This window comes from Eschrichtius robustus, chromosome 2, assembly GCF_028021215.1.
Source record: "Eschrichtius robustus isolate mEscRob2 chromosome 2, mEscRob2.pri, whole genome shotgun sequence".
In the NCBI taxonomy this organism is placed as follows: Eukaryota; Metazoa; Chordata; class Mammalia; order Artiodactyla; family Eschrichtiidae; genus Eschrichtius; species Eschrichtius robustus.
The window spans coordinates 118,444,117-118,465,805 of NC_090825.1; the positions used below are offsets into that span (position 1 = coordinate 118,444,117).

The 21,689-nt window shown below is 37.4% G+C and overlaps 1 protein-coding gene and 1 pseudogene across 1 annotated transcript in view; one reads left to right on the forward strand and one right to left on the reverse strand.

Annotated features, from left to right (window-relative positions):
* Positions 1-21,689, reverse strand: part of LOC137759619 (protein diaphanous homolog 1-like) — a 62,022-nt gene that overhangs the window by 21,854 nt on the left and 18,479 nt on the right. The window lies entirely within an intron of this gene.
* On the forward strand, positions 9,441-13,548 carry LOC137755365 (protein SET-like; annotated as a pseudogene).

Sequence of the window (21,689 nt, forward strand, 5' to 3'; positions counted from 1 at the left end):
AAACCTCAACAAATTCAAAGGATTAAAATCATAGAGCGTGTTCTCTGACCATAATGGAATCAAACGATAAATCAATAACAGAAAGATAACAGGAAAACATCCAAACACTTGGAAACTAAAGAACCACTTCTAAATAATTTGTGGGTCAAAGAGGAAATCTCACAATAAATTTTAAAAATACATTAGAAATGAATGAAAATGAAAGTACAACATATCAAAATATACGGGGCATAGCTGAAGCAATGCTGAGAGGGAAATTGACAGTGCTAAGTTTATATTAGAAAAGAAGAGCTCAAATCAGTAATCTAATTTCCTAATTCAACAAAGTAGAAAAAGAAAAAAAATAAACCCAAAGCAAGCAGAAGGAAGGAAATATAAAAGAACAGAAATCAGTAACAATGAAAACAACAGAAAAAAAAAATCAACGACTCAAAAAGCTGATTTAAAAAATAAATTAATAAAATAGATACACCTCTAGAAAGACTGACAAAGATAAAAAGAAGACCTATCTCTCCAACATCAGGAATGAAACAATGTCACTTTAGGTCCTGCAGCCATCAAAAGGATAACAAGGGAATAATACAAACAACTTAGTACTCATAAACTGAACAATTTACCAAAAAATGGACCAATTCCTCAAAACCCACAAACTACTGAAACTCAACCAAGATAAAACAGATAACTTGAGTACTACTGAAATCATTTAAAAAACTGAATTCATAACTAAAAGTCTCCTGAACAGAAAATCTCCTGGCCAAACGGTTTCACTAGAGAATTCTACCAAACATTTCAAGAAAAATTAATGCCAATCTCCTCCAAAAAATAAAAAAGGAAGAAATACTTCCTACTTCATTTTATGAATGCCACCAAATTATCCACTTTAAATGGTTAATTTTATGTTAAGTGAATTTCACCTTAATAAAAAAATCTGTAATTTTAAACACCTGTTTAAGATATTTAAAATCACTAATTAAATCAGTGAAATTTGAATATGGATTGTATATTAGATAACAGTATTGTATCAATGACAAATTTCCTAAATGTGATAATTACACTGTAGTTATGAAAAAGAAAGTCCTTATACTTGGGAAAGGCATGCAGAAGAACTTAGGGGTAAAGGGCCATGATGTTGGTACTTTATCTCAAACAGTTCAGTTAAAAAAAAAAAAAGAGAATATTCACAGCAGCATTATTCATAATAGCCAAAACACAGAAACAACCCAATGTCCATCAACTGACAAATGGAAAGACAAAATGTGGTATATCTATACAGTAGAGTAGTATTCGGCCATAAAAAGGAATGAAGTGCTAATACATGCTAAAACATGGGTGAACCTTGCAAACATCATGATTAGTGAAAATGTCAGACACAAAAGTGTACATATTGTATGATTACACTGATACAAAACATCTAGGATAGGCAAATTCAGAGACAGAAAGTAGATCAGTGGTTGCCAAGTTGGGGGAAAAAGAAGTAGAGAGTGACTGCTAATGAACTGACGGTTTCTTTTGTGTGTAATGAGAATGTTCTAGAATTAATTCAATGGCTGCACCACTTTGTGATATACAAAAGACCATGGAATTGTACACATTAAGGGTGAATTATATCTTAATACATAAATAAATACATACATGCATACAATGAACCACAGGTCTAGATAGAAACCCTAAAACTATTAACCTTCTAAAAGAAATCATATGGAATTCCCTGGTGGTCCAGTGGTTAGGACTTGGTGGTTTCACTGCCATGGCCCAGGTTCAATCCCTAGTCGGGGAACTAAGCTCTCACAAGCTGTGCAGCACAGCCAAAAAGAAAAAAGAAGACATCAGAAAAATTTTCACCAGTTTGGAGTGGGCAAAGATCTCTCAGAAATAAAAAAGTACAAACCATGTGGTAGGCAGAATCCTAAGTTGGCATCCTGGGATTTTCTTGGAGTTCTAGGAAACTAGGAGTTTCCCTCCTGGTGCACATACCCTGTATAATCCTTTCCCTTGAATGTGAGTGGGCTTGACTTATTCTGGTGAGCCCTTTTAAACAAGGGTTTAGAGCTCAGAGACAAGAGAAGTCAGAGAGATTTGAAACTGAAGCAGACGCTCTCTTGTTTTTCTTGAAAAAGCAACCGCCATGTTGTGGAGAAGGCCATGTGGCAGGAAATGGTGGGCAGCCTCCAGGAGCTGAGAACAGCCACTGGCTGATGACCAGCCAGAAAAGAGGAACCTGTGTCCTACAATTATAAGGAACTGGATTCAGCCAAATACCACATGAGCGTGGCAAAGGACACTGAGCTCCAGGAGGCAATGCAGCCCAGCCAGAACCTTGACTTCAGTTTGGCGTGACCGTGAGCAGAGGATCTAGCTAACTTGGATTCCAGACCCATGCAAACTGTGAGATAATAAATCTATGTTGGTTTAAACTGCTAAGTTTGTGGTAATTTGTTCACAGCAATAGAAGATAACACAAAACATAAAAGAAAAAATTGATAAAGTGGACTCTATAAAAATTTAAAAGTTTTATTCTTCAGAGACACTGTTAAAAAATAAAAAGACAAGCCACACACTGGGAGAAAATGCCCGCAAAACACATTTTTGATAAAGGACTAGCGTTCAGAACATATAAAAAAAGTCTCATGAGTCAACCATAAGAAAACAAACAGGGGCTTCCCTGGTGGCACAGTGGTTGAGAATCTGCCTGCTAATGCAGGGGACACGGGTTCGAGCCCTGGTCTGGGAAGATCCCACATGCCGTGGAGCAACTAGGCCTGTGAGCCACAACTACTGAGCCTGTGCTCCGCAACAAGAGAGGCCGCGATAGTGAGAGGCCCGTGCACCGCGATGAAGAGTGGCCCCCGCTTGCCGCAACTGGAGAAAGCCCTCGCACAGAAACGAAGACCCAACACAGCCAAAAATAAATAAATAAATAAATTCAAAATGTCCCCATTCCTCTACCTTTATTTAAAAAAAAAAAAAGAAAGAAAACAAACAACCCAGTTTTTTAAAACAGGCAAAAGACATTTGGACACTTCACCAGAGAAGATACACAGATGGTACATAAGCACAGAGAAGGATGCTCAACATCATTAAGTCATTAGGAATATGAACTAAGAACTAAATTAATTAGGAATTAAAACTATAATGCCCAACCCACTAGAATCACTAAAATGGAAAAACAAAACTGACGATACTAAGTGCTGGTGAGGATGCAAAGCACCTGCAACTCTCATACATTGATAGTGGAAATGAAAAAAATGGTACAGCCACTTTGGAAAGTAAAGTGAAAACAGTTTGGCAGTTTCTTATACAGTTAAACATACATTTATTGAAACATATGACCCAACAATCCCATTCCTAGGTATCCGTCCAAGAAAAAGAAAAACATGTATGTCCAGACAATATCTTGTACGCAAATGTTTCTATTGGCTTTATTCATAAATGCCAAAAACTGGATTCAACCCAAATGTCCATCAACCAGTGAATGGACATAAGGAAATACTACTCAGCAATAAAAAGGAATGACCACGCATGCAAACAACATGGACAGATCTCAAACACATGATGCTTGGTGAAAGAATCCAGACTTCAAAGACTCCTCAGTGTATGATTCCATTTATATGACATTCCGGAAAAGACAAAAACTGTAGGGACAAGAAAACACATCAGCTCCTGCCAGGGCCTAGTGGTGAGGAGAGGGGATGGACAAATGGGGAGGAGGAAACTTTAAGAGTGATGAAAATGTTCTCTATCTTTACATGGCTGTATACATTTGTCAAAATTCACAAAAATGTACACATAAAAAGGGTAAATCTTACTGTATGCAAATTATGCCTCAGTAAACCTGACTAAACACACTGTATCTTCAAGGCCAATAAAATATATTAGTATAAAGCTATAGTAACTCTAAGAGTGATAATGAAAGAAGAACAAATGAAGTTCTTAATAATAAATAATAATAAATAGAAGAGATTCTAGAAATAGACATGAAACACATTTATATGCTAAAGTAAAAACTCAGATTAATTAAAAAAAGTATAGTCTAACACAGGAGTTGGTAAACTTTCTTAAATGACCAGAAAGTAAATATACGGCTCTGTGGGACACACAGTTTCTGTTGGAACTACTCAACTCTGCTGGTGTAATATTAAAGAAGTCATAGCCAATATGTAATCAAATGGGCATGGCCACGTTCCAATAAAACTTTATTAACAAAAATGGGTTGGTCATAGTTTTCAGACTCCTGATCTAATCAATAGTGTTGGAACAACTGGCTCTCCATTTTAAAGGAAAATAGTTAGATCCTAACTTTACATTATTCACAAAAATAAATTCCAGATACATTAAACAGCTAAATGTTAAAAACCAAAATACAGTATTATTTTGAATAAATGAAAACTTTCCTAAGAATAACACAAAATCAAGATGGTATAAAGGAAAAGACAGACTGATTTGAGTACATAAAATTTTTGTTTTTCAATGTGAAGATCATCATAAAATATATGAAATGAAAATTTCCATTTCCAGTATTGGGGGTCAAGTCTCCCATGGAAAAACATCTAAAAATGCTGGTATGGTATTTTAAAAAATCACCTTGAAGCACAGAAGAGCTGAGAAGATGATGAATTGCTCCAGAGAAACAGTGAGCAAAACACTGGAGCATTGTTCCTATATCAGTTTGAGGGCTTTGTGCAGCAACGGTACACAGGGATCAAGATCCAGTTTCTGCCTAATGTGGGGAATCTCATACGAGACTCTCTCCTCTTTAGCTGGGAACCCAAAAGGCTACATCCTCAGAGATAAAAGTGATCACAACAGGCTTGCACTTGGGAGCCCTAGAGAGCCTACACTCTAGGAAGAGGGTGAACCAGAGGTAGATCAAGCCTTTCCAAAACCACAACCAAACCTTGGCATAGCTCACTCCCTGACTGCATGGAGGTGATCAGCCCACACACTTATCTACCTAGAGAGGAAAACACAATAGGAACAGACTTATGCATGATCCAGACATTGGAGCTTTAAAGTAATGATAGCTAACATGTTCAAGAATATTGAGGAAAAAATAAAAATAGATGAAGATGGAGAAGTTTACCGGAGAACTAGAATTTATTAAAAAAAAATAAATAAATGGACATTCTAGAACCAAATGAAATTAAGAGCTCTATAGATGGGTTTAACTAGAGACACAATAGAAGTTAGTGAATTGCAAGACAGATCAATAAAAAAGATACAAACTACAGCAGAGGGATAAAAGATGGAAAGTAACAAAAAGAGTGCAAGGGACATGTGTGTAATTGGAGGCCCAGAAAGAGAAGAAAAAATCGGACAGAGCAATTAACAATATGGTGCTGTACATGTAAAAACTCGTTAAGAGGATAGATCTCATGTTAAGTGTTCTTCCAACAAAAATGAAAATGAAAACAAGGGGACTTAAGAAATCTTTTGGAGGTGATGGATATGTTTACTACCTTGATTGCAGTGATGGTATCACAGGTATATGCATATGTCCAAACTCATCAAAATGTATACATTAAGTATGTGCAATTTTTTGTATATTAAATATACCTGAATAAAGCTGAAGGCTGGAGAAGGGGGAGAAATGTGACTTGGAGCATGGGAAAAGTCCCAGGATTTCAGTCTCAAACAGAAGCCTTAGGTACTCAGAGAAAGTAAAATATTAAAAATAACAAAACAAAAACAAAAAAGCCCCATGACACACACACGTAAAACGGAATGCTAAATGTGATATTCACTGGCACTGAATTTGAAAGCAAAATAAAATGTCAATAATTAAAACAAAAAACAAGAAAAATTAGACAGGAGCAATATTTGAAGAGAAAATATTTGTTCTAAAAGTGATGAAGACTTCAACACACAGAATCAAAAGCTCAGAGAACCCCAAGTATGAATACAAAGAAAACCACACCATAGCACATTATCACAGTAAAACTGCTAAAAGCCAGAGTAAAAAGAAAATTCTCAAAGTAGCAGGAGGTGTAACATATCTTCAAATGAATAACAATAACACTGACAGTGGAGGGTTTTGTTTGTTTGTTTCTTAAGGGAAAACAAAAAATATCCTTCAAAAATGTAAGTGAAATAAAGATATATCCAGACAAAAACAGAGAATTCATTACAAGTAGACCTGAACTAAAATAAATAGTAAAGGGGATATTTATTTATTCAAGCAGAAAATAAAGTATCCCAAAAGGAAATACAGAAATGCAGGTAGGAAGGAAAAACACTAGAAAGGAGTTTTTAAGTGAATACTGATATTATAAAATAATAGTAAAAATGTTTGTAGGGTTTAAAAAATATGTAGAATAGGGGCTTCCCTGGTGGCGCAGTGGTTGAGAATCTGCCTGCTAATGCAGGGGACACGGGTTCGAGCCGTGGTCTGGGAAGATCTCACATGCCGCGGAGCAACTGGGCCCGTGAGCCACAACTACTGAGCCTGCGCGTCTGGAGCCCGCGCTCCGCAACAAGAGAGGCCACGATAGTGAGAGGCCCGTGCAGCACGATGAAGAGTGGCCCCCACTCGCCGCAACTAGAGAAAGCCCTCGCACAGAAACAAAGACCCAGCACAGCCAAAAATAAATAATTAATTAAAAAAAAAGAATACGTCATCCCGATCTGTAAACATCCATCAACATTTTAAAAAAAAGAAAAAAAAATGTAGAATTAAAATGCATGAAATCCATGATTCAAAAGATGTGTAGTACATAGAGTTAAAATACTGTAAAGTTCTAACATTACCTGGAAGGTGGTAAAAGTTCTAATATTTATTAGGTTGTAATAGGTCAAGCATGCATGTTGTAATTTCTAAGGTATACACTAAAAGGATAGTAAAAAAAAAAAAAAATGTGTAACTAAGAATAGGGGAAATGTGAAGTAATAAAGTTTTAAATGAATCAGTAAGAAGAACAGAAAAAAAGGATGTAAATTGGAAAAATCAAACAGAAAACAAAGAGCAATTTGGTATATATCAATTCAAGTGGATTAAATACTTTGCAATGAAAAGACTAAGATCATCAGACTGGATTTACAAAACACACACACTAAATATGTACTGCTTACAAAGGACACACCTTAAATAAAGACACAGAAGTCTTAGGACAAAATAGTGGAAGAAAATATACTACCCAAAAGAAAGCTGATGTAGCTGTACTAATATCAGATAAAGATTTTATCTGTAATAATGCTACTGCCTTGAATAGACACATTTCATAGTGATAAAGGGTCAATCCACAAGGAAAATATGATCATTCTAAATCTAAATACATCCAATAATTTAGTTTCAAAATATATAAAGTAAAAATTGACTGAACTAAAAGAAAAGGGTAAATCCATAACTACAGCGGAAGAATTAACACCCTTTGTACAGTAACTAATAAAACAAGCAGACAAAAACTTGGAAGGGATACAGAAAATATGAACACATCCAACAAACTTGACCTAATTCATACATTAGAACAATGCATCCAACAATGACAAATTACACCTTTCTTTTCATACACACACAGCACATTTACCAAAATTTACCATATGCTGGGCAAACCAACAAATTTCAAAGGATAGAAATCATTCAAAGTATTTTCTCTGATCACACTAGCATTGCATTAAGTTGAAAATCAGTAAAAGGATAACTACAAAGTTCCCAATTATTTGGATACTGAATAAATATCCAAATAACTCTGGAGTCAGTGAAGAAATCACAAAAGAAATTAGAAAATATTTTGAACAGAATGAAATCAACATATTACATAGAACAGACAGAACTAATAGAAAATACAAAATAAGATGGTAGATTTAAATCCAAATATTTCAGTAATTATGTTAAATGCAGACAGACTATATGCTCCACTTAAGACCAACATTGTAAATGATGAAGGTACATTAATATTAGACAGTTTTCCAGGCAACAAAAAGCATTAAAAAGATAAACAGGGACATACTATAACAATAAAAGTTTTAGTTTGTCAGGAAAATATAAGAATTTTGAATTTGTATGCACCTAATAACAACACATATTTATGTATTAAGATATATAAAGCACCGAAAAAGGACAAGCTTAATCTAATCATGAGGATACATTAGGCAAATCCATACTGAGGGACATTCTACAAACTAACTGGTCTATACTCTTTAAAAAATGTCAAGATATTAAAAGATAAAGACCAAGGAACTACAATGAGGAGTCTGACTCCATTTTTGGTTTAACGGTTGACAGCTGTTAAGCCTCACCTCTCTCACTTCACCTTGTGCCTCACATCTGGGCAAAGGAACACAGAGGCCTCACTGCTCCCTCCTTGGTGCCAGTGGAGATTCAGACTATGCAACGTCCTTGTGCAGGAACTCTAAGCCTGGCCCTACCCTAAGCACAATAAAAACTTAGGCCAGTCTCCTTTCCTTGCCCTTTCAAGCCTGCTTGAGAGGACTATTCTCCTCTTCCCAGAGACCTCAATCATTTAAGTTAATAAACCTTTTCATACCCTCTTGGTGTGTGGGGGGCATCATCATTCTTGACAGCCAAACTAAATTTTGAGTAGGGGTCCATATACCTTTGCAGGTGACCATAACAGAAATTATTCTCAATTAAAGAATATAAGGGACAACTGAATGCAATGCATGATCCAGTATTTTTTCTGTAAAGGATGTCACTGTGACAACTGGCAAAATCTGAAGGTCAGATTAAATAACATTATTACATTAATGTTAATTTCCTAATTTTGATATGTGGTTATGGATCTACTATTAGCAAATGCACACCAAAGGATAAAGAGGCAACTGATCTGTATGCTTCAGAAAAAAAATAATCACACACACACAGAAGGGTAAGGCAAATGTGGTAAAATGTTAACATCTCAGGAATGTGGTAAAGTATGTGCAGGAAATTTTTTGCTATATTCTAGCAAGTTTTCTGTAAGTCTGAAATTGATATAAAAAGTTGATATAAAAAATTAAAAGAAAAAATGTAAAGCAAAAACTGACAGAATTACAATGCTAAATCCACAAAGTGGGATGTTTCAACCATTTCTCTAAGTAACTGATAAAACAAGCAAACAAAAAGTAAAGATACAGAAAATTTAAGCAACACAATTAACAAACAGGACCTAATGGAGATATATACAACACTTCATGCAACTGAAGAACAAATACATGAATTTCAAGTGCACATAGAACATTTATAACATTTAACAATATTCAGAGTCATAAAGGAAAACTCCACACATTTCTTAAGACTGAAATCACAAGAGCAGTGACCAGTTAGGCCTCCCCTCCTGAAGTACTGATTGTCAGTGCATATTAGCCAGGTGGTGCACTTTAGCTACCTTGGACAATGCTATCAAGTATGCTGGGAAGGGAGGAAGCCCTCTCTGCACGTGGAAGAGCCCATGTTTGGACTCCCCTTCTTCTGACATTACAACAATAACAGTAACAACCAGACAACCATGACATGTGGGTGGAGTCCATCAGGTAATGCTGTGCGAAGTAAACTACCTCAAGGTATGAAATCACCTCAGCAATTACTTTCCTTTTTATTCCCCCCACCTCTTCTCTTTTTTTAAAATCTTTTTTTCTTTGTGGCTTGCTGATTTCATATAAAAAAGAAAAGCAAAGCAAAAAGCAAAAAAAAACCCCAAAAAACAAAAAACAAGAGCACCGACCAAAATGCAACTAGCTAGAAATTAATAAGACATTAAAAAAAAAATCCTGAGAACTCACAGGGGTAGACAGAATAATGGTTCCCCAAAGATATCCACATCCTAATTCAATGTTACATACAAAAAGTACATTGCAGGTGTGGTAAAGTTGATCTTGAGATGAGAGGATTATTCTGGATTACCTGGTTGATCCCATGTAATTACAAGGATCCTTATAAGAAGGAGGTAGGAGGGTCACAGCGAGAGAAGAGACATGGTGACAGAAGCAGAGGAGAGAAAGAGAGAGACAGAGATAGAGATATGAAGATGCTATGATGCTAACTTTGAAGATGGAGAAGGGGCCCTAAGCCAAGGAATGCAGGCAGCCTCTAGAAGCTGGAAAAGGCAAGGAAACGGATTCTCCCCTAAAGCCTCCAAAGGAAACACAGCTCTGTCAAAACCTTGATATTAGGACTGTGGACTCCAAATAAATTTATATTCCTGTTAAGTCACTAAATTTGTGGTAATTTGTTATAGCAGCAATAAGAAATTAATACATTCCATATATTTAGAAATAAAGTACTTCTAAATAACCCATGAAAAGAAATCATAATGAAAATCAAAATTTATTGGACTGAATAATAAAAATGCTTCCTGTTATGGACCGAGTAGTGTTCCTCCCAAATTCATATGTTGAAGCCCTAACATGCCCCACGGCCCCCTGCCTGCACCCCCCACCACCCGGTGCTTCAGAATATGGCTGTATTTGGAGACAGGGTTTTTAAAGAGGTGATTAAGTTAAAAGGAGGCTCTTAGGGTGGACCCTGCTCAACCTGACTGGCGTCCCTATAAGAAGAAAAATCTGGACAGACAAGGAGACACCAGGAATGCAGGCACGTAGGAAAAGACCATGTGAAGACATGGTGAGAAGGCAGCATATGCAACCCAAGGGAAAACACCTCAGAAGAAACCAGAACTGCTGACACCTAAATCTAGGACTTCTACCCTCCAGACCTATGAGAAATAAATATCTGTTTTTTAAGCCACCATGTCCGTGGTACACTATGGCAGCCTTAATAAGCTAATACACTTCCTATTAAAACTTAAGGGCTACACCTAAAACAGAAACTTAGTGTCAAACACATATATGGAAAAAAAAAAAAAAGACCAAAAACTAATGAGTTAACTACTCATTTCAAGAAATTAGAATTAGAACAGTAAAATAAACCCTAAAGAAAAATTTTAAAAGAAAATACAGGTAAAAGCAGAAATTAATGATCTATAACAGAGATTAACAAAGCCAATAGTTCTTTTTTTTTTTTTTTTAAGACTCGTAAATTCAGAAAACCTCTGGTGAGACTGATCAGTATTTAAAAATGAGAGAGTAATTAGGCATCCAACGTCGGGAACAAGCACCACAAAAAACAAAAACAAAAATGGAAATGAATAAATATGCTTCAGGCATTAAAATAAATAATTTCATACAAAATATATGTGAGAATTTAGATGAAATGGACAAATTTCTAGAAAAATGTAACTTACCAAAACTGAATCAATAAGAGAAAACCTGATCAGTCCCTGTAACTACGAAAGCTATTAAATTGGTAGTCAGTGTTTCCTAGGAGACCCAGATGACTTTGCCAGCCAATTATTTCGAACAGTCAAGGAATAAATAATTCCCCTAATCTTATGTAAAAATTCTTCCACAGTATAGAAAATGGAAATATTCCTCAAGTCACACTATGAGGCTAGTATAATCTTAATAGCAAAATGTAAAAGAACAAAAAATCATAGGTTACTTTTACTCATAAACACAGGCCTAAAATTCTTGAAATACCAGCAAACTGGATTAAACAATATAAAATAAAAAGGATAATAAATAATGCCCAAATTGGGTTTATTTTAGGAATGCAAGATTAGTGTAACAAAACGAAATTGAGTTATTTGTAGCGAGGTGGATGGAGTTAGAGTCTGTCATACAGAGTGAAGTAAGTCAGAAAGAGAAAAACAAATACAGTATGCTAACACATATATATGGAATCTAAGGAAAAAAAAAAAGGTCATGAAGAACCTAGTGGCAAGACGGGAATAAAGACACAGACCTACTAGAGAATGGAACTGAGGATATGGGGAGGGGGAAGGGTAAATAAGTTGTGACAAAGTGAGAGAGTGGCATGGACATATATACACTACCAAACGTAAAATAGATAGCTAGTGGGAAGCAACCGCGTAGCACAGGGAGATCAGCTCGGTGCTTTGTGACCACCTAGAGGGGTGGGATAGGGAGGGTGGGAGGGAGGGAGATGCAAGAGGGAAGAGATATGGGAACATATGTATATGTATAACTGATTCACTTTGTTATAAAGCAGAAACTAACACACCATTGTAAAGCAATTATACTCCAATAAAGACGTTAAAAAAAAAAAAGATTAGTGTAACAGAAGCCAATTATTATGCTTCACCACAATTACAGATTGGAGAAGAAAAATTACGTGATAATGCTAACAGTACAAAAAAGCATTTGATCAAATTCAGTACCCATTCATGAAAAATACTCTCAGCAAACTAGGAATACAAGAGAACTTCCTTAATTTGACAGAGTATTTACCAAAAGTTGAAGGCAAAAACCATGCTTAAAGGTAAAATGTTGAAAACTTTGTCTTTGAGATTAGGAGCAAGAGAAGAATATTCATCATTACCACTTCATTCAACAACACTGGCTGGAGGTTTGAGCCAGTGCAGTAAGGCAAGAAAAAAATCTTAAGCATTAGAAAAGAAGAAATAACACTCTCATGTGAAGATACTGATTATCAATATAAGAAAATCCCAAAGAATCTATAGATAAAGAAATTTTAAGAGGAGGAGGTGGAGGAGGAGGCGGCTCGGGCAGATCTGAGCAGCGAGCTGGAGCGCGGAGCGTTGAGTGAGGGAGCAGAGCCGCCTACCCGCCCGCCGCCGCCTCCCCTCCAAAAAGAACAGCAAGAAGCAATTGAACATACTGATGAAGTACAAAATGAAATAGACAGACTTAACGAACAAGCCAGTGAGGAGATTTTGAAAGTAGAACAGAAATATAACAAACTCCGCCAACCATTTTTTCAGAAGAGATCGGAATTGATCACCAAAATCCCAAATTTTGGGGTAACAACGTTTGTTAACCAACCACAAGTGTCTGCACTGCTTGGGAAGGAGGATGAAGAGGCGCTGCATTATTTGACAAGAGTCGAAGTGACAGAATTTGAAGATATTAAATCAGGTTACAGAATAGATTTTTATCTTGATGAAAACCCTTACTTCGAAAATAAAGTTCTCTCCAAAGAATTTCATCTGAATGAGAGTGGTGATCCATCTTCAAAGTCCACTGAAATCAAATGGAAATCCGGAAAGGATTTGACAAAACGTTCAAGTCAAACGTAGAATAAAGCCAGCAGGAAGAGACAGCATGAGGAACCAGAAAGCTTCTTCACCTGGTTTACTGATCATTCTGATGCAGGTGCAGATGAGTTAGGAGAGGTCATCAAAGATGATATTTGGCCAAATCCATTACAGTACTACTTGGTTCCGGACACGGATGATGAGGAAGGGGAAGGAGAAGAAGATGAAGATGATGATGATGATGATGATGATGATGATGATGATGAAGAGGAAGAAGGACTGGAACATACTGATGAAGAAGGGGATGAGGATGAAGGTGAAGAAGATGAAGATGATGATGAGGGGGAGGAAGGAGAGGAAGATGAAGGAGAAGATGACTAATGGAACACTGATGGATTCCAACCTTCCTTTTTTAATTTTCTCCAGTCCCTGGGAGCAAGTTGCAGTCTTTTTTTTTTTTTTTTCTCCTTCTCCTCTTGTGCTCAGTTGCCCTGTTTTTGAGGTCTCTTTTCTCCTTTATACCATGTCTCACAACTTATTTGGGGGGAAAATACCTTGAGCGGAATTCAGTGGGAAAAGAATCTCTACCCCTTTCTGTTCCAAATTCATTTTTATCCCTTCCTGTCTCAACAAAAACTTTATGGAATCAACACCACCATGCTCTGTGGGAAAAAAGAAAAACCTTCTGCTCCCTTAGCTCTGCTGGAAGCTGGAGGGTGCTAGGCCCCTGTGTAGTAGTGTATAGAAGTCTAGCTTTTTTCCTCCTTTCTCTGTATATTGGGCTCAGAGATTACACTGTGTCTCTAAGTGAATATGGACAGTTAGCATTTACCAACATGTATCTGTCTACTTTCTCTTGTTTAAAAAAAGAAAAAAAAAAAACTTAAAAAAATGGGGTTATAGAAGGTCAGCAAAGGGTGGGTTTGAGATGTTTGGGTGGGTTAAGTGGGCATTTTGACAACATGGCTTCTCCTTTGGCATGTTTAATTGTGATGTTTAACGGACATCCTTGCAGTTTAAGATGACACTTTTAAAATAAAATTCTCTCCTAATGATGACTTGAGCCCTGCCACTCGATGGGAGAATCAGCAGAACCTGTAGGATCTTATTTGCAATTGACATTCTCTATTGTAATTTTGTTCCTGTTTATTTTTAAATTTTTCTTTTTGTTTCACTGGAAAGGAAAGATGATGCTCAGTTTTAAACGTTAAAAGTGTACAAGTTAAAAAAAAAAAAGTGTACAAGTTGCTTTGTTACAATAAAACTAACTGTGTACACACACACACAAAAAAAGAAATTTTAAATATCATATAAAAATATGAAGTACCTAGGAATAAATTTCATAAAAGTTGTATAAGACCTCTAAGAGAAACAATAGAGCTTTTCGGAAAAACATTAAAAATGATAAATAAGTGAATGTAGATTTTAAGATCCATAGATTAAAAGACTTGATAACAAGATACCAATTCTTCCCAGATTGATTTATAGAGTCAGTAGAATAAAAATCCCAACAGGGTTCTTTTTTTAAGTTGACAAGCTGATTCTAAAATTTATATGGAAATACAAAGAAGAAGAGCTAAGACATTCTTGGAAAAGCAGCAAAAGATAGGAGATTAATACACTTTATAACCGTAATAAATCAAGATGGTATGGTACCGGCATTGGGATAGACAAAATGATCAACAAGAAGGAGAGCACAGTCCAGAAAACAGACCCAGGCATAAAAGAGCACTTGATATAACAGACTGAGCATGTCAGACTTCCCAATAAGTGGGACTGGAACTAAGTGTCCGTATGAAAAAAGAAATTGTACCCATATGCAAATAAATCAACTACAGGTCAATTAAAAACCTTAACATGTTGGGGCTTCCCTGGTGGCGCAGTGGTTGAGAGTCTGCCTGCCAATGCAGGGGACACGGGTTTGAGCCCTGGTCTGGGAAGATCCCACATGCCGCGGAGCGACTAGACCCGTGAGCCACAATTGCTGAGCCTGCGCGTCTGGAGCCTGTGCTCCGCAACAAGAGAGGCCACGACAGTGAGAGGCCTGCGCACCGCGATGAAGAGTGGCCCCCGCTTGCCGCAACTAGAGAAAGCCCTTGCACAGAAACGAAGACCCAACACAGTCATAAATTAATTAATTAATTAATTAATTTTAAAAAAAAACCAAAAACCTTAATGTGAATGGAAAAGCTATAGGATTAATTATCTTAATGACTAAAGGATTTCTTAAATAAGCCACAAGACGCATTACTCATAAAGGAAAACACTGGTAAATCTAAGCACTTTATATAAAGAACTTCTGTTCATTGAGACACGGTTAAAAAAAAAAAAAACTGGGTTTCCCTTGTGGCTCCGTGGTTAAGAATCCGCCTGTCAATGTAGGGGACACGGGTTCAAGCCCTGGTCCGGGAAGATCCCATATGCCGTGGAGCAACTAAGCCCGTGAGCCACAACTACTGAGCCCACGTGCCACAACTACTTAAGCCCAAGCGCCTAGAGCCCATGCTCTGCAACAAGAGAAGCCATTGCCATGAGAAGCCTGCACACCACAATGAAGAGTAGCCCCTGCTTGCTGCAACTAGAGAAAGCCCGTGCGCAGCAATGGAGACCAAATGCAGCCAAAAATAAATAAATAAATTTATTTAAAAAAAAAAAAAAAAAAAGTGAAAAGCCACAAAGTCAGAGAAGATGTTTGTGACAAAGGACTTATATCTAGAATATATAAGGAATTCCTTTTGTTTGGCGTAGCACCATTTTGCAATCGTGATGAACGAACAGATCTATGTACTGAGAATCAACAGCTGCTAACATCACAGAGGGGACAGCCACATATTATGTGCCTTCTGAAGAGGAACCTAACACTAACACCTATTACGAAGAAGTCTTGGTGAAAGACAAACAAATGGAGCCTGGTTCTGATTAAGCCTCTAGATCCAATTACCAATTTACACCAAATACAGAGGACAGAAATTACACACTACACTATGCGAATACAATCGCAAAGTTGATATTATGGGAAACTCTACAGACAAATGATACAGTTTTTACAACAAATTAACTGCAAGGGGAAAAAAAAGAGAAAGAGGAAAAAGCCAATAGATTTAAGACATAAGGAAGACATTAAAAAACATGGGTAGAGGATTAACCAAGATGGCGGAGTAGAAGGACGTGCTCTCCCTCCCTCTTGCGAGAGCACCAGAATCACAACTGGCTGCTGGACAATCATTGACAGGAAGACCCTGGACTTCACCAAGGAGGATACCCCACGTCCAAGGACAGAGGAGAAGCCACAGTGAGACGGTAGGAGGGGCGCAATCAGAGTAAAATCAAATCCCATAACTGCTGGGTGGGTGGCTCACAGACTGGCGAACACTTATACCACAGAAGTCCACCCACTGGAGTGAAGGTTCTGAGCCCCACGTCAGGCTTCCCAACCTGGGGGTCCGGCTACGGGAGGAGGAATTCCTAGAGAATTAGACTTTGAAGCCTAGTGGGAATTGATTGCAGGACTTTGACAGGACTGGGGGAAACAGAGACCCCACTCTTGGAGGGCACACACAAAGTAATGTGTGCATCGGGACCCAGGGGAAGGAGCAGTGACCCTGGGGGAGACTGAACCAGACCTACCTGCTGGTGTTGGGGGGTCTCCTGCAGAGGCGAGTGGTGGCTCTGTTTCACCGTGGGGATAAGGACACTGGCAGCAGAGGTTCTGGGAAGTTCTCCTTGGCGTGAGCCCTCCCAGAGTCTGCCATTAACCCCACCAAAGAGCACGGGTAGGCTCCAGTGTTGGGTTGCCTCAGGCAAAACAACCAACAGGGAGGGAACCCAGCCCCACCCATCAACAGTCAAGTGGATTAAGGTTTTACTGAGCTCTGACCGCCACAGCAACAGGGAGGGAACCCAGCCCCACCCATCAACAGTCAAGTGGATTAAGGTTTTACTGAGCTCTGACCGCCACAGCAACAGTCAGCTCTACCCACCACCAGAGCCTCCCATCAAGCCTCTTAGATAGCCTCAACCACCAGAGGGCAGACAACAGAAGCAAGAAAAACTACAATCCTGCAGCCTGTGGACCAAAAACCACAGTTACAGAAAGATAGAGAAGATGAAAAGGCAGAGGGCTATGTACCAGATGAAGGAACAAGAAAAAACCCCAGAAAAACAACTAAATGAAGTGGAGATAGGCAACCTTCCAGAAAAAGAATTCAGAATAATGATAGTGAAGATGATCCAGGACCTCGGAATAAGAATGGAGGCAAAGATTGAGAAGATGCAAGAAATGATTAACAAAGACCTAGAAGAATTAAAGAACAAACAAACAGAGATGACCAATACAATAACTGAAATGAAAACTACACTAGAAGGAATCAATAGCAGAATAACTGAGGCAGAAGAACGGATAAGTGACCTGGAAGACAGAATGGTGGAATTCACTGCTGCGGAACAGACTAAAGAAAAAAGAATGAAAAGAAATTAAGACAGCCTAAGAGACCTCTGGGACAACATTAAACGCAACAACATTCGCATTATAGGGGTCCCAGAAGGAGAAGAGAGAGAGAAAGGACCAGAGAAAATATTTGAAGAGATTATAGTCGAAAACTTCCCTAACATGGGAAAGGAAATAGCCACCCAAGTCCAGGAAGCGCAGAGAGTCCCATACAGAATAAACCCAAGGAGAAACACGCCGAGACACATAGTAATCAAAGTGGCAAAAATTAAAGACAAAGAAAAATTATTGAAAGCAGCAAGGGAAAAACGACAAATAACATACAAGGGAACTCCCATAAGGTTAACAGCTGATTTCTCAGCAGAAACTCTGCAAGCCAGAAGGGAGTGGCATGATATACTTAAAGTGATGAAAGGGAAGAACCTACAACCAAGATTACTCTACCCAGCAAGGATCTCATTTAGATTTGATGGAGAAATCAAAAGCTTTACAGACAAGCAAAAGCTAAGAGAATTCAGCACCACCAAACCAGCTCTACAACAAATGCTAAAGGAACTTCTCTAAGTGGGAAACACAAGAGAAGAAAAGGACCTACAAAAACAAACCCAAAACAATTAAGAAAATGGTCATAGGAACATACATATCGATAATTACCTTAAACGTGAATGGATTAAATGCCCCAACCAAAAGACATAGACTGGCTGAATGGATACAAAAACAAGACCCATATATATGCTGTCTACAAGAGACCCACTTTAGACCTAGGGACACATACAGACTGAAAGTGAGGGGATGGAAAAAGATATTCCATGCAAATGGAAATCAAAAGAAAGCTGGAGTAGCTATTCTCATATCAGATAAAATAGACTTTAAAATAAAGAATGTTACAAGAGACAAGGAAGGACACTACATAATGATCCAGGGATCAATCCAAGAAGAAGATATAACAATTATAAATATATATGCACCCAACATAGGAGCACCTCAATACATAAGGCAAATGCTAACAGCTATAAAAGAGGAAATCGACAGTAACACAATAATAGTGGGGGACTTTAACACCTCACTTACACCAATGGACAGATCATCCAAAATGAAAATAAATAAGGAAACAGAAGCTTTAAATGACACAATAGACCAGATAGATTTAATTGATATATATAGGACATTCCATCCAAAAACAGCAGATTACACGTTCTTCTCAAGTGCGCACGGAACATTCTCCAGGATAGATCACATCTTGGGTCACAAATCAAGCCTCAGTAAATTTAAGAAAATTGAAATCATATCAAGCATCTTTTCTGACCACAACGCTATGAGATTAGAAATGAATTACAGGGAAAAAAACGTAAAAAAGACAAACACATGGAGGCTAAACAATACGTTACTAAATAACCAAGAGATCACTGAAGAAATCAAAGAGGAAATAAAAAAATACCTAGAGACAAATGACAATGAAAACACGACGACCCAAAACCTATGGGATGCAGCAAAAGCGGTTCGAAGAGGGAAGTTTATAGCTATACAAGCCTACCTAAAGAAACAAGAAAAATCTCAAGTAAACAATCTAACCTTATACCTAAAGAAACTAGAGAAAGAAGAACAAACAAAACCCAAAGTTAGCAGAAGGAAAGAAATCATAAAGATCAGAGCAGAAATAAATGAAATAGAAACAAAGAAAACAATAGCAAAGATCAATAGAACTAAAAGTTGGTTCTTTGAGAAGATAAACAAAATTGATAAGCCATTAGCCAGACTCATCAAGAAAAAGAGGGAGAGGACTCAAATCAATAAACTCAGAAATGAAAAAGGAGAAGTTACAACAGACACCGCAGAAATACAAAGCATCCTAAGAGACTACTACAAGCAACTTTATGCCAACAAAATGGACAACCTGGAAGAAATGGACAAATTCTTAGAAAGGTATAACCTTCCAAGACTGAATCAGGAAGAAATAGAAAATATGAACAGACCAATCACAAGTAATGAAATTGAAACTGTGATTAAAAATCTTCCAACAAACAAAAGTCCAGGACCAGATGGCTTCACAGGTGAATTCTATCAAACATTTAGAGAAGAGCTAACACCCATCCTTCTCAAACTCTTCCAAAAAATTGCAGAGGAAGGAACACTCCCAAACTCATTCTATGAGGCCACCATCACCCTGATACCAAAACCAGACAAAGACACTACAAAAAAAGAAAATTACAGACCAATATCACTGATGAATATAGATGCAAAAATCCTCAACAAAATACTAGCAAACAGAATCCAACAACACATTAAAAGGATCATACACCACGATCAAGTGGGATTTATCCCAGGGATGCAAGGATTCTTCAATATACGCAAATCAATCAATGTGATACACCATCTTAACAAATTGAAGAATAAAAACCATATGGTCATCTCAATAGATGCAGAAAAAGCTTTTGACAAAATTCAACACCCATTTCTGATAAAAACTCTCCAGAAAGTGGGCATAGAGGGAACCTACCTCAACATAATAAAGGCCATATATGACAAACCCACAGCAAACATCATTCTCAATGGTGAAAAACTGAAAGCATTTCCTCTAAGATCAGGAACGAGACAAGGACGTCCACTCTCACCACTATTATTCAACATAGTTCTGGAAGTCCTAGCCACGGCAATCAGAGAAGAAAAAGAAATAAAAGGAATACAAATTGGAAAAGAAGAAGTAAAACTGTCACTGTTTGCGGATGACATGATACTATACATAGAGAATCCTAAAACTGCCACCAGAAAACTGCTAGAGCTAATTAATGAATATGGTAAAGTTGCAGGATACAAAATTAATGCACAGAAATCTCTTGCATTCCTATACACTAATGATGAAAAATCTGAAAGAGAAATTATGGAAACACTCCCATTTACCATTGCAACAAAAAGAATAAAATACCTAGGAATAAACCTACCTAGGGAGACAAAAGACCTGTATGCAGAAAACTATAAGACACTGATGAAAGAAATTAAAGATGATACCAACAGATGGAGAGATATACCATGTTCTTGGATTGGAAGAATCAACATTGTGAAAATGAGTATACTACCCAAAGCAATCTACAGATTCAATGCAATCCCTATCAAATTACCAATAGCATTTTTTATGGAGCTAGAACAAATCATCTTAAAATTTGTATGGAGACACAAAAGACACCGAATAGCCAAAGCAGTCTTGAGGGAAAAAAATGGAGCTGGAGGAATCAGACTCCCTGACTTCAGACTATACTACAAAGCTACAGTAATCAAGACAATATGGTACTGGCACAAAAACAGAAACATAGATCAATGGAACAAGATAGAAAGCCCAGAGATTAACCCACGCACCTATGGTCAACTAATCTATGACAAAGGAGGCAAAGATATACAATGGAGAAAAGACAGTCTCTTCAATAAGTGGTGCTGGGAAAACTGGACAGCTACATGTAAAAGAATGAAATTAGAATACTCCCTAACACCATACACAAAAATAAACTCAAAATGGATTAGAGACCTAAATATAAGACTGGACACTATAAAACTCTTAGAGGAAAACATAGGAAGAACACTCTTTGACATAAATCACAGCAAGATCTTTTTTGATCCACCTCCTAGAGTAATGGAAATAAAAACAAAAATAAACAAGTGGGACCTAATGAAACTTCAAAGCTTTTGCACAGCAAAGGAAACCATAAACAAGACGAAAAGACAACCCTCAGAATGGGAGAAAATATTTGCAAATGAATCAACGGACAAAGGATTCATCTCCAAAATATATAAACAGCTCATTCAGCTCAATATCAAAGAAACAAACACCCCAATCCAAAAATGGGCAGAAGACCTAAATAGACATTTCTCCAAAGAAGACATACAGACGGCCATGAAGCACATGAAAAGATGCTCAACATCACTAATTATTAGAGAAATGCAAATCAAAACTACAATGAGGTATCACCTCACTCCTGTTAGAATGGGCATCATCAGAAAATCTACAAACAACAAATGCTGGAGAGGGTGTGGAGAAAAGGGAACCCTCTTGCACTGTTGGTGGGAATGTAAATTGATACAGCCACTATGGAGAACAATGTGGAGGTTCCTTAAAAAACTAAAAATAGAATTACCATATGACCCAGCAATCCCACTACTGGGCATATACCCAGAGAAAACCGTAATTCAAAAAGACACATGCACCCGAATGTTCATTGCAGCACTATTTACAATAGCCAGGTCAT